The sequence below is a fragment of the Lissotriton helveticus genome, chromosome 4_2, assembly GCF_964261635.1.
Source record: "Lissotriton helveticus chromosome 4_2, aLisHel1.1, whole genome shotgun sequence".
NCBI classification, from domain to species: Eukaryota; Metazoa; Chordata; class Amphibia; order Caudata; family Salamandridae; genus Lissotriton; species Lissotriton helveticus.
In genome coordinates, this window is record NC_136064.1 from 139,490,597 (window position 1) to 139,504,782 (window position 14,186).

Below are 14,186 nucleotides of genomic sequence, written 5' to 3' on the forward strand. Positions count from 1 at the left end.
GTGGATTAATTTATATGTCATTCCTATCTTGTTAATCTGCCTTCTGCCTACACAAGATTCCTAAGACAACAAACCTTGGTAACTGTTGGTGAATTATTTATGTCAGTCTGTCAACCAGCATCCTAATAACGTGAAGGTCTTATGTTCACCTTTTCTAACTCCTCCCTGTGGCAGCCTTCTTAGGCTCAGTAAGGCTTGTTTTTCACATGTTTTCATTGCAGTCACTGCACTAAATCCAACTCCTTCTAGTATGCAGAAAATAGCTGGGGCTGTAAGCAAATCTACTTTTGAAAAGAGGACACACATTGTGGGGCAATACATTCCCTAAAGAACACTTCTGCAAAGACTAAGGCCCAGATTTCCAAAGCTTTCATATTGTCCTTGAGTCACTCAAAGTGACACAATGACAACTCAAAAGCTTCATTAGGAGTTAGAAATCCAGGTACGTCAGCGTCTTGCTCTCTGTTAGGCCACATTTCAGGCCGGTCGGCATTCCAGTGTTGAAGCACTGACGCACCTGTGTATCCACCCGTTAATTTGACGCAATTCATGGGATTGTGTCAAATCAGAATGCCTGCTATAGGATGGTGTAATGGGGAGAAACGTTTCCTATTTCAATGCATGATGTATTCTGCTTAATGCGCAGGCTGTCTTAGTTCAAGGTGTGAAAGCCCTGTGGCTGTGACCTCCTCCTCTCAGCAAACGGCTTAGTGGTCCTTCCTCTTGTGATGAGGGGGAGCATCAATAATGGATTGGACCCGGGAGATTCAGTTTTACGTCCTGAAGTGCCCGTGGCTACGTGTCAAGTCAGTGGCACCTTGTCACAGAGTGGGGTTGGATCAGTCTCACTGACCCCCTCCCACTTTATATGAGATGGGGACAGGCGCCTTCTATCAGGTCAGCCAATGATAGGAAGTGATTCTAAAGGGGATGATGGACGGAGCGTTTGAACAAATCAAACACACACCCCCAGTCAACTGATCTGGGTTTAATCCATCACCATTCTTTAGTTCACTCAGCCACCCCAGTTCAGACATGGCTATATGCAAATCAGTCTGACCCTGTGCCTCATGGGAACAGTCCAGCCCGTACTGCCAAGTCATGTCTTCCCTGGACCGGAAACAAGCATCCTGGGACCGGTTTCGGATTCATAATCCTCATCAGCCAGGCTATCTTGAATCCAATGGCCAAGTGAACAAGGGAATCACGTCTGAGAATATCCTGCCACACTTAGGGCGAACAAAACGATACAAAAGGGGATGATGGACGGAGCGTTTGAACAAATCAAACACTCACCCCAGTCAACTGATCTGGGTTTAATCCATCACCATTCTTTAGTTCACTCAGCCACTCCAGTTCAGACATGGCTATATGCAAATCAGTCTGACCCTGTGCCTCGTGAGAACAGTCCAGCCCGAACTGCCAAGCTATGTCTTCCCTGGACCGGAAACAAGCATCCACGAATCTCAGAGGCTTCGCGACTGGCATGCGCTGTGGATGAGGGTTTGTGTGCGTTTATTCTTGTGAATAGTGGTTGTATGTGTGCACACTTGTGAATACATGGTGGTGTGAATGAGTGTGTGTGTAGGTGGGTCAGCGGATGGTTGCAGGTGTGTGGTTTGCCCCCTTCTTGACCTGTTCTAAGCAGTGCGTCATTGGCCAGTGGTGGCAGATAGGGTCCACAGGCATTCTCTCTTAGGAACCAATACTTATTTTTAATCATGAGTTTGACCCAATACAAATAAGAAGAAGGTGCCAAAGTGAAAGTAAAAAACAAAGTAAAGTGTCAAAGTAAATAGGCAGGGAGAGCATAGTGGATGAAAGAGGCGTGAGGTGAAAAAAGCTATGCAGCCTTGGGTTTCTACAGCTATGACATTCAGCCGCAGTTTCAGCAGGTATCTTGGACAAAATGTAAACCTCAGTTTGTTTTTAAATTAGGCATCGCCTCAAAGGTGCCTCAAAGGTGCTAGAATAGCACAGTCACAGCACCTCAGCCACTCAAGACACTAGTCAGCCCACATTAGTAGATGCAGAGATCACTTTCTGTGATATGACTCTGAATGCCAACTCTTAAAATGTCTCCATCTTAGGCCCGGCCACACACGGCCAGATACGCAGTGGGATATCAGGTCGATGCGGCATCATGGCACACTAACAAAAACACCGCAGCTTACTGAAGATTGAAGGTGGACGCTGGTGCATGGAGGAGGCAATATTAACTTCAATCAGCAAAATAACTATTTCACCAATGTGCAAGAAGAGTGAAATGTAAGGATACATACATTATTATATGCCCTTCATTTTATGTATGAACATCATGTATTTTTCTCTACATTCAGGTGAGTTTGCTCTGCTCTAGTCTGTATTCTTCCCAAGAGACTGAACTTCTAGATCCCCAGGGAACAGCTTCTCTTTCTGGAAAGTACAGGTGAGTGTTACCTCTCAGAGAGGGAGTTTTGGTCACACCTCTGTAATAACAGTGTTGGTTGCTCAGGGAAGTAGGGCCTCTACTGTGTAATTAAGTGACCTGAACCTGTCATTATTTTGCCTTCATAAGATGCTTGTACTGTTAACTGAGAGTGGTGTCAAACGAGACTCAGTCTGGGGTTGCTGTGAACCTGCACAACCTGTGGTGATATTAGGCACAACTTGGAAGTTAGGCTGCCCCTTGGTCATTCAGCCATTCTGACACCACTGCCTGGCACACCTCCTACATCCTGTTTAGAGAGGTTTTTGATGAACTTGCAGCTCTGAGGTACCTCATCAAATGGAGCTCTATAGGTATCTGATCATCACATTTAGCTTTTGCACTTTGAAGTCACTGGTGAGATCTGCCTGCACTCTGCAGTCCTGGGGGCTGGAAACCCTCTCCGCCCCTGGGCAGCTTCTTCTCGGGGGCATCGTTCATGTTTACACTAAAGTGACACAGAGTGAGATCAGCTACAGGGAGAGACCAGAGCAAGAAACCTGTCATAGGTAAGGAGAGTGGTGATGTGTCTGTCATCTAAGGCCAGTGCCCAGTCAGATGGCTCTCAACCTCTGGGAGAGCTCGCGTGGGCCACCATGTATGTGTCCACATGTCCAGTGTAAGCAACGGATGATCCCTACGTCTGGTGGGCATGTTGAGCCTCGATTGACTGAGTGTTTCTCCCTACATGTTGTATCTAACTTTGCGTTTTTTGGGGGAAACACAAGCCTTTGGCCAAATGTGTTTTATTGGGGCTAATTGACACACACAGAATTATCTATGTGTGGGATTGATCAGAGTTTTCCCTGGACGTGCATTTGTGTTTGGGTTAAGAGAGACCCCACCTGTAACCTGTTATTTAATAGGCATGGGTGTGGGTTGCAGGGTCTGTCTGACCACATACATCTGACTTGGGGTGATTGGGAGTTTGCCTTGGGTAAATCCTTCAGCAATGGTGAGAGTTCACTGGAACTCCTGAAAATAATAGAGCTGTCACTCGTGCCATTTTCATCGACATTCTCAATGGTTTTGGTATAGTTGTCAAGGCATACATTGACATAGTTATTCATTCTTAGATCGTGACGTACACTGACATCGCTCTCACTGCTAACAAGATTGGCATTGGTACATTGATTATGGCATACATTGATATAGTTACTGTTGGTATAAGCATGGTTGTGGGGCTCAGGTGATGGAACACGTTGACATTACATTTACCCATTCCAACACTGTGAAAGGAAATAGAAATAGGAGGCATGAGGGCTGTGAAACAGAACTTCAAAGTAAAATCTCATTATTTAAAATCAGTGACTAAAGCTTTTGGGTGCAGGTGCTCAGCTCCTGTAAGTGATCCTAGACCTTTATTTCCAACAGTCCATCTCCCTTCAGTGAACTAAGCCTTGTATGTGGAATAGTCCATCTGCTTTTAGTGACCATAACTCTGTATGTGCAATGGTCCATCTCCCTTCGGTGAGTCAAGCCATGGCTGTTCAATAGTTCATTTTCCTTCAGGGATCCAGGACCTGTACGTGCAGCAGTCCATTATCCTTCAGTGGCCGGAGCCCTGTATATACAATAGTTCAACCCTCCCAAGTGGCCTTAGCTTTGAACATGCTTTAGCCCACCCAACTTCAGTGGGCCAAACCATGTATGTTTAACAGTTGATCTCCCCTCAGAATGGCTTATCTCCATTCAGTAACCCATGCCCTGGATGCTTAATAATCCTTCTCCCTTCAGTGACACAAGCCATAGTCCAACTTCCATTAGTGATGGAAGCCTTGTATGTGCAGTATGATGACATAAGAACACTCATCAACCGTGGAGTATCTGCCGCCCTCATCCTCCTCAACCTCTCTGCTGCTTTTGACACTGTCTCCCACAACACCATCATCAGCACACTTCACAGCACGGGCATTCAGAAAGAGTGCCTCATTTTGAATACCTCCTTCCTCATATGATGCACACAGAGCATCAGTCTGCCCTCTTCCCATCTGCACCAAAAGACATCATATGTGGCATACCACAATTATTATTCCTCTGCCACACTCTGTTTAACACCTAAATTAACTCAACAACAGGATGTGGGAGAACACCGCTGACCTCTCAGGCAAGGTTCGGCCCAGGCAAATACAGTATCTTGTCGCTCGCTCCGATATTTTCGAGTATTTCCCCAAGGTTGGCGCAGATAGTGCTGGTCTCTAGACACGTGTTTCTGCTTTATTAATCGTCATCAGTAGAGAATACAGTCTCGTATTTTGGCGTTTGCTGAGTAGGCTGACAAACATTATATCATGTTGGGTACCTCTCACTGGCACGCAGGTGCTTCATCTACGAGCTCGTCAGCTCAATGAACCACAGGATTACTTTAAATAAACAACAGGATGTGGGAGCACACCGCAACCTTTCAGGCAAGGTTAGCCCCTGGCATTCTGGGAAATGCAGTATCTTGTAGATTCCTCCAATATTTTTGAGTGTTTCTCAAAGGTTGGCGCAGATAGTGCTGATCTCTAGACACGTATTTCTACTCTCTACTGAAGATGGGCTCAACCCAGAAACACGTGTCTAGAGATATACAGCAATGTCTCCTGAAAGAGACCAAAGACCTGGTTCTTAAACGGAGACATAGCACCCAGATACTGTTAGGGATGACATTGCAGCACTTTGCAAATGCTGATTGATTGATTGATAGCCATCTCCCTTTAGTGACCGAAGCCCTGCATGTGCAATAGTCCACCAGCCTTCAGTGACCCATGCCCTGTATGTACAATAGTCCACCTGCCTTCAGTGACCCATGACCTGTATGTACAATAGTCCACCTGCCTTCAGTGACTCCATGACCTGTATGTACAATTATCCATACCGCTTCAGTGACCCATGCCCTGTATGTGCAATAATCCATCTCTCTTCAGTGACATGAGCCCTGTGTGTGCAATAGTCCATCTCCTTTTAGTGATTCAAGTCCTTGCGGTGTTTATCCTTTTTCGAGTGTGGATGTTTTAGGAATATAAAATGCATATTAACACATATTACCAATTGCTAGGCCTTCAAAAATGCCTCTGCAGGTCAAGCTGATGGCTGTCCTCCACATGCTGGCATCTGGTTCATTCCAGAGCACCTCCACCAGGGAGGCAGGAATATTGCAGCCACCTTTTACTGCCTTCCTACGCTCTGTCCTTGATGCCATAATTAACCTAACCCGTAGTACAACATCTTCCACAAGACACAACAACAGCAGCTGAACTCCAAGCAAGGCTTCTATGCAATTGCTGTGTTCCTGCATGTGCTAGGAACCATGAATTGAACACCTGTGCAACTGGTTCCCCCTGCACGTACATCACAGGAACCAGAAGCGCACCTAATGTATCAACGTCCAGACCATTTTGGATCATTGGGGGATGTTCACCAATGTGCTGGAAAAATACCCAAGGAGAGCCCATGTTGCCGACATCTTCAGGCACTGCATCATCAACGAGTGCTTCCAGGGTCGGTGATATGGGAATGGTCTACTTGTTGGTTAGCAAATCTGAAATACATAACATAACTACCAGCAGTAAGAAATGTATGACAACATAGCCATATCTGTGTCTAGCAATGGGGATAGGATTATATGTATGAAGGGTGTGCCTCATGCATGCACCATGCAACATGGTACATATGTAATGCAAAACCCTAAGTCACACATATTAAGACATGCAGACTCTGTGTGTTTTTGAATGGCGTACAGGTACAGAGCATTGCAACACTGAGCAAAATGCAGTGACCATCACTGCGTGTAAGGGAGGTGTTCCATGGACATTGTGGGGGTGTTAACAAGGTGAGCTTCAAAATGTGACAAATCAATTGATCTCCCCAGGTGATGTCTAACAGCAAAAAACAACTGAAGTAGTACAAGTCACTCCTGCTTCCTATGTGTGCTGCATTCTGTGGCACACATACACAGAAGATTAGGGCTCTGAGGGTTCATCTTGTGCTGGTAGGTAACCCCTCTTGCACAAAGGCAATCCCACATGCAATGCAGGCACCCAAGTACCATGGTGCAAGTCAGCACCTTGTGTGTCAGTGTAGGCTGAAATGAGAGGAAATTGTGGAATGGCCTAAAATCTGTACCATACTGCTGTTTCTCATTGACGGAGTAGAGTACAGACAGGTGAGTTGCTCCACTGCACAGTGCCACTACCCAAATATCTGGACCACCGTGTCATATACACATGGTGGGCATACTGCACTGCAATGTGTCGACAATGATGATCAACATTCACATGGACTTACTAATCTGTCAATGGCAATAAAGTCAGAACATCAGTGAGTAGCAATGTGTCATCTCACTCTGTGTGGATGGATGGAACCATGCACACAGCACTGGGTAACAAGCCAATAATGAAACCATGGGGCATAACAGACAAGCCAACATGAGTATGATGGCGACACAAGAGGAAAGCCAGAGATTAGTCTCTCCACATTGGCGTGCCTATTCTTATCATTCAAAGGTCAACAAGGTCAGTGGTGTGAGATGAAGTATTGTGGAAATGAGCAAGTGTTTCACACATCATTTTGAATGTATTTTTATACATTTCTTGAAGCACCATAAAACAATTCATCAATCCTGTTTCAGGAGTGGAATGTGGGTCTTCTCTTGAAGCCATACATTGCACCCACCTAATGACAAATGCAGGTAGGTCCTGACCTTGTGTGGACACAATGAGGGCCAATGGGAAACATGCCCAGATGTCCGGCATGGGGAGCACATGATCATCATGTGTGTAGTGTGTGCTGTGTCCTGATTGGCTGAGTGTTCCTAACTTCATGTGACATCAAACATTATGGTGTTTTGATAACGTGAGCCCCTCCGGCCATGTCGTTTTATTGGGGCCAATCTCCTGGGACCATTGTGGTATCATTGCCTACCCGTGGGACTAATCTGGATTTCTCCTGTTTGCACATTTGTCCTGCTGGTAACTTGCCACCCGCCTGTGATCTGTCAATCTGTAGCCTCAGGGCCTGCCTGGCCCCGCATTTATGACTTGGGGTTGATGGAGAGGTCATATTGGGCGATTTTGACAACAGTGTTTCAATTTCATTGTGGCACATACACATATCATTGCGTACATTGACAACAATATCATCAGCTATGTGTGGCATATCATATCAGTGTGGGCCGCAGACATGTGTTAATGTCAATACTGGATAACATTGTGACCGCATCAGTACAAAACACACATATGTCTCAGCAATACTGACAGTCTACGTACACACACATACATGAAGGTTGACAGTCACATTGACTGATGTAACCAATGTGATGGATCAGCTGTTCTGTGGAGTAAGTAGCCCAAATGAAAAGCATATGAATCTAGGGATGTGAAACTCACTAAATTAAACACAGTGCAGTCAAACATGTCATTCATCAACATCCAATAAAGTCCAAATTAGCAAAGGCACCACAGTGTACTCAGGATACAAATCTCAACACACATTTGTGCGAGCAATGAGTACAAAATGAAGACATTGAAGTACACAATCCTCTACAAGTTAGAGTCTTACACATACATGCAACACCCAATATATTGTGTCTACTTTTGGAGTAGACAGTTCCTTGTTACAATATCGATGTGTCCCACATAAAGATGGCCCACATTGCAAAACATATGTGTGTGTAAAGCTGGCTCTGTATATGGTATGCCCTGTGGCTGGGTATACCATGCACAGAGTCCAGGGGTTCCCCAAAGTGTATATGGCTCAAAGTAAAACCCAAAGTGCTCTATTAGTGCTGTGTGGGCGAGCATCCTTACGCCTAGCTCAGAGGGATGTAATACATTTATTACACAACATTGGCCAACAATGGACACTTGACTGAAGAAGGAGATCCACACCAATTTTAGAAAAATATACTTTTTTTATTTTAAGCCTAAAATCTTCACAATAATGTACATAATTTTTTCAATTAAAAAACTTTTCACATTGAAGAATCGACACAAATAACTTTTCAGAAAAATTCAAAGTTATCCTATGGGGAAAATAATATTGTGGTTATACAGGTAAGTAATCCACTTCCAACTTCAGTCTCAGGACAAAAGGTCAGCAAGGGGCAAGGGTCAGGTGAATACCAAAACTGTACCACCAGTGGCACATGGGCAGCCAGGTGCAGAGGTCATAATCGGATTTTGTCCCAATGTGTTTCAATGGAGTCTGGGCAAACCTGGAGCCACACTGCTTGCAGGTAAGTAGATAGGTTGCAGGGGCCAAGCTTTGCGGTTAGCACAAATACAAGGGGGCCACAAAGTATCATCAAAATACACCACCAGCAGCACAGGGGCAGCCTGTGCAGGTTACAAATTCAGCTTTGGATGTCCTATGCTTTTCAATGGAGTTTCTTCTTTTGGCAAACAGGCTGCAGGCGTTGCACTGGAGGATTTTGATTTTACCTAAATACTAAATTTAGTGGTGTATTAGGGGAGTAGCAGGTAGGGCCACCGGGACCCTTACCTGGGGTAGCAACCCTCTATTATGCCATCTTCCTGTGGGAGGGGGCATAGAAGTAGCCCTGATTGGAGGGGTCTTCCCATCATCAAAATGGATGGGACTGAAAGATGTGGTTCACCTCGCTTCTCGTACCTTTAGGGGTGGAGCTGGCAGAGGTGGACACACCTTCTGTATCGTTTCCACTGGTTTTCCTCCCAAAGTGGGGGTGTAAACAGGGGGATGCTCTCTGGCGGTGTTATGTTTCATTCAGGTGCCTGATATAGACTTGGGTAGTGTGGTCGTGTCACTCCTGAACCCCCTCCCTTCCTTATGGTTGAGGCCTCTCCCTAACCCTAAGTATGGTCCCAGACTTTAGTATTATCTTCAGGATGTTCTTCATTGTTAGACCTGAATTTCTTCTTAGAGTCAGTTTCAACAACTTTTATTCGATTATAAAAATTTACATAATCATAAAAAGTACATTTGAGAAAAATTTTACACACAGATAACAATTTTAAAATAAAATGAAATTCTGTAAGTATGAGATCAATGCAAAAAAGATATTTTGGGGTTATAAAATCATCTTTACAGTTCTTTGGCAAGACATGTTCATTTAGCTAACAATATTTCGACGAACTCTTACAGTTGCTTTAAGAAAAGACGCTATGAATTTGGCTTCATGTGGGGATTTTGGAGATTGTAAGTAGAAGAGAGCTGGATAAGATTGTCTAAGTCCGCTGTCCCGGAGGATCGGAATGATCCATCTTTTCCTTGCGAGATTATAGTACTTACAGAAAAGGACAACGTGAATCGTGGACTGTATAGAGGCTCCATCACAGGGGCATTTCATCATGTTAGAGGACCAGTTCTGTATTTCCGGGAATGTAACCAAACGGAAAAAAACATCAAAACGCAGCCTGGTAATTAAAAACTTTTCATAGTTTGATAAAAAGAATGTCAGATAAGGCTGGATTACTTTTCCTGTCTGTAATGAACAGATTTTCTCGTTTTTTGGTTTAATGATCTCGGCCTGGTTTCGAAGATCTCTCAGATGGGCTAACGCCATCTGCTTTAGTTGTTTTCTTGAGATGTCTTCGACTGAAGGGGGATCAAGGAAGTATTGTTCACGGTCCAGATCTTTAAAGAAATTGTATATGAATTTCAGCCACGGGATTTTTCGCCAATTTGTTAGTTTCAGACAATCAAGGATAAGGGAGCGGGTTAAATGGCTTTCAGGGTTACACCAAACTCGGTGCCACAATAAAATGGGCTGACATCGGATGGTATCGATGATGTACTCGATCCCAAGCTCCCTGTGTGAGGCCAATATCGGGGAGCTTTGGGGAAGACCCAAAATGTACTTGGTAAACACATTTTCCGTGATCTGGAGCTGGTCGATGCGGCTGTAACCCCAGATTTCCGCTCCATAGGTAGCCACACTGTGGCATTTAGCGTAGTATATGGATAGCAGGTCAGACGGGGCAGGTTTGCCGAGTTTCCTCGAAAAAGATTTTAATGCTGAGGTAGCTCGGCGAAAATGTAGATTCCTCGCCTCCACTGCCTTGTTCCAATTCATCTTGTCATCTACTAAAATGCCCAGGTATGGGTACACCGAAGTTTTATCTAGTCTATGGTTGCTGATGGAAATGGGTTTAGAAACTTTCATTCTGGGGCCAATATTCATTGTGAACGTCTTTTTGGTGTTAACTTTAAGGCCAAGTGAGTCCATGAAAGATACATACTTATCAAGCTGAAGCTGGAGTTCGTTCAAAGTCCGTGCTATGATGACTGAATCGTCAGCATATAAGAGGGTAGGAATCGGGCGATGGTTTATCTGTGGTAGGTCCTGGCTCCCTCCCAACATCACCTGTTCGAGCCCGTTTGTGTAAAGGTTGAACAGGAAGGGAGCCAGTACACAGCCCTGCCTTACTCCTCTCGTTATCTGAAAAGAGCGCGATAGTTCTCCACTGGTGCCAAATCGGACTCGACCTTCTGCATTTGTATACAGTTCTCTTAAAAACGTTAGTATTGGGGGGTCCACACCAAGGTCCGCTAGGATTTCCCAAAGCTTCGCGTGCTGAACACAGTCAAATGCCGCGCTTAAATCTACGTATACAAGGAAGATGTTTCCACCCTTGGCACGGACATATTTGTCAGTCAGGAGTACAAGATTGAGGGCCTGCTCCACAGTCCCAAGCCCCTTCTGGAACCCATATTGCAAGTCAGTTATGATTTTTTTCGCCCGGGCCCAAGATTGTAACCGGTCCAGGAGTAAGCGACCCGCAATTTTCCCCATGGAGTCCAGGAGGGAGATGGGTCTGTAACAAGATGGATCGTTACGGTCACCTTTCTTGAAAATGGGTAACAGTATTGAGGTAGACCATGAGTGGAAGAGGCCCGTAGATGCTACTGCTGACATAACCCGCGTGATTATTTTAGACCAGTAATCTACGTCATATAGAAACAGATCCATTGGGACTCCGTCCGGGCCAGGGGCCTTTCCACTTTTGGAGGCCTTGATTGCTTTTATAACTTCATTGAGAGAAAAGTGAATATTGATAGGATAAGTAGTGATTTTCGCCGGATCAGCTTCTTGACCTTGATTGTTTGGTATGACAGTTTTTGGCGTTCCAAATATTTTTGAAAAATGGGAGACCCAATCCTCTTCTGAGATCGCTACATCGAGGTGGTTTGGGTCATTACTGTTGGCCAAGAAGGGTGATCTAACAGTCTGCCAGAATACGGTGCTGTTTTTGCTTAGAGCACTTTCACGTAGGCGCAGCCATAGATCGTGTTTGATCTGCTTCTTACGATCCTGGCGGACGGTGTTGTAGTGTTTCCTCAGTTGGGAGACTTCCTGTGGATCCCTTGGTTGTTTGCAAAGGGCTTCTTTAAGGGCGGTGAGAGCTTTTCGGCAAGAGATGTCAAACCATCTCTCCGAAGGGAGCTTGGGCTTGTTGTTTGGCTTGACGAATAGGTTGTCTCTAACCACTTGCTGTATGTTTTGAAAGGAATCAATAAGTGACTCAGGTGAAGTCTCAGAAGACATACATTTTTGAAGCCAAGGTTGAGCGCTTACAAGGATTCTCTGCGTTGTCTCTACTGGATCAATTTTAGCCCATTTGATTGAATACCCATTCTGTTTGTGCATGGAAATCAGGTGTTGGTCAAGAGTGCCGGACTTAGTAGGGTGCAGGCCGGTTTGTTTCATGATAATTGACACAGAAAGTGGGTAATGATCGCTTATTGGGTTAAGTCCGATATCGTATTTCATTATCTCCCCTTTATAGCAATTCGAGGCCATTATATAGTCAATGGTTGTGGAACAGCCTCGCCCATGGAAGGTGGGTAGAAAATCCTGCTGTGGGACAACTAATTCGTTAACGAAATCCATGTCTAGCGAGAAAAGCAGTTCATTTAGCTTATTGCCGCATGGTGTATGCACGAAGTGGGGTATCGAGTTCCCTGAGTCATCTAGTAGCCCGCATGTCCCATTTTTGTGCTTGGGGCACAGCGCGAGATTGAAGTCACCCCCCCAGATCAAATAAATTGAAATTTTACTATTCTCGTTTTGAATAGTGGTTAAGTATGCGCCTATTTCCTCTAGGTGTAGGCAACACTCCAGGGTGCCTGAGTTATTATAATAGTTAATAATTATGTGGCTTCTTTCCTTGGTTGATATTAACTGGATAATTTGGTAAGTGGGTGACTCCTTTAGTAGCTTGACTCTGACGGGGAGAATGTTGGCAATGTAGGTCGTAAGCCCCCCCTTTGGCCTACCCATGTTTCCTGGTACTGCTGTAGTGAAAAGAGTTTTATATCCCGCCAGATGTAATGGGGCAGTGCACCAGGTTTCTTGCAAGCACAGTATTTGGTGAGGCTTCACTGTGTCTAGCCATGGGGAAGATGTTAATTTTGACGTCAGGCCGGCAATGTTCCAAAAAATGATGGAAACGGTCAAGTTTTCAAAGTCCGTCGTGGGACACGGTAATTCTGCCCGGTGGACATTGGCCTCAGATGTTAATGGTTGTCGTAGACTGGCCTGCGGGGGTCTGACTGGAGCGCTGATAGGAGCAGTTGATTGGTAGCACTGACCGTAGGGATTTATTGCTTCTGATGACGGAATAAAAGGAGAAAGTGTTTTTGTAGCATTAAATGGGGAGTGTGACATTTCTCGATGTGTCTCTTTACGATTATCAGTAGGGGACTCTGGAAGTAATGAGTTTTGTGTGAAATTGACTGATTGTGTTATTATGTCGGGTCTTATATCTCTCGAGCTACTCTCTGGTGGTCAATCGACCATCTCCAGACAGTCGAATCGATTTTGCATTGGAATTCCCTGCCAGCTCTCATAGGTTGGGCAGGGTCTTTCGTGCCAGTAGTGCCTTGGTCGTTCTCTCGGACGTTCCCTCGGGCCGCTCCAGGCTGAGCGATCTCGTGAATACTCCACGTAGTTCCATGGTATTTGGTTCCATGGTTCTGTGGGGAATTGGTGCCAAGACCATGGTGGAGTGTTGCGGTTCTGTCTCACTGGAGGGTAGAAATAGGAGAGATGCCGAGCATCAATCCCCCCTTTCTTTTCTAGTGAGGGCCACGCGCAGATGTAGGCCACCACAGTGGGATCTTTACATGTTACTACAATACAGTCTCCTCGTAATGATTTAGTTGTTTTACCTACCCAGGCTACCCTACGGACTGTATTGATACCCCCAGATAGATGGGACTCAAGAGGTCTATTGACACTTAGCCACTGCATGACCTTGTTTTTAAGCGACCATGCAGTTTCCGGGGTGTCGTCAGTTAGTTCTGGGACGCCTGTAAGAACTATCGTGTAGGGGGTAGCCTCCGGCGGCAAGTGAACCGGACGGCCAGTTGCTGGCGTTTTTTGTTTATCGGTGTTTTTAGGAGGAGGTTGAGAGGCCATGGGTTTCACAACGGTGGGTGCTGGATTTTTTTCCAGGTGGACTCTGGAAGTATCATTAGTTGGAAATAAACCTGGAGTATTGTTAGTAGACATTGGAGTATTATCCCGCTGCTGCCTGGAGACAGCCGGGGTTTTATTCGACTGGATTTGGGGCACTTTGGATGGAGGGTTCTGGTTTGGGACATTTTGCGTGCAGTTTTTTTGAGCTACGGGTACTGGATTAGTGCGTGCATCAACTTTATGGGGTTGTACTTGAGGTCGTTGTTTTGACGGCTGTGGTGGATTTCGTTGGCCCCTTGTTTCGATGCGCGTACTGGTATCGAGGAGAGTAGCAGA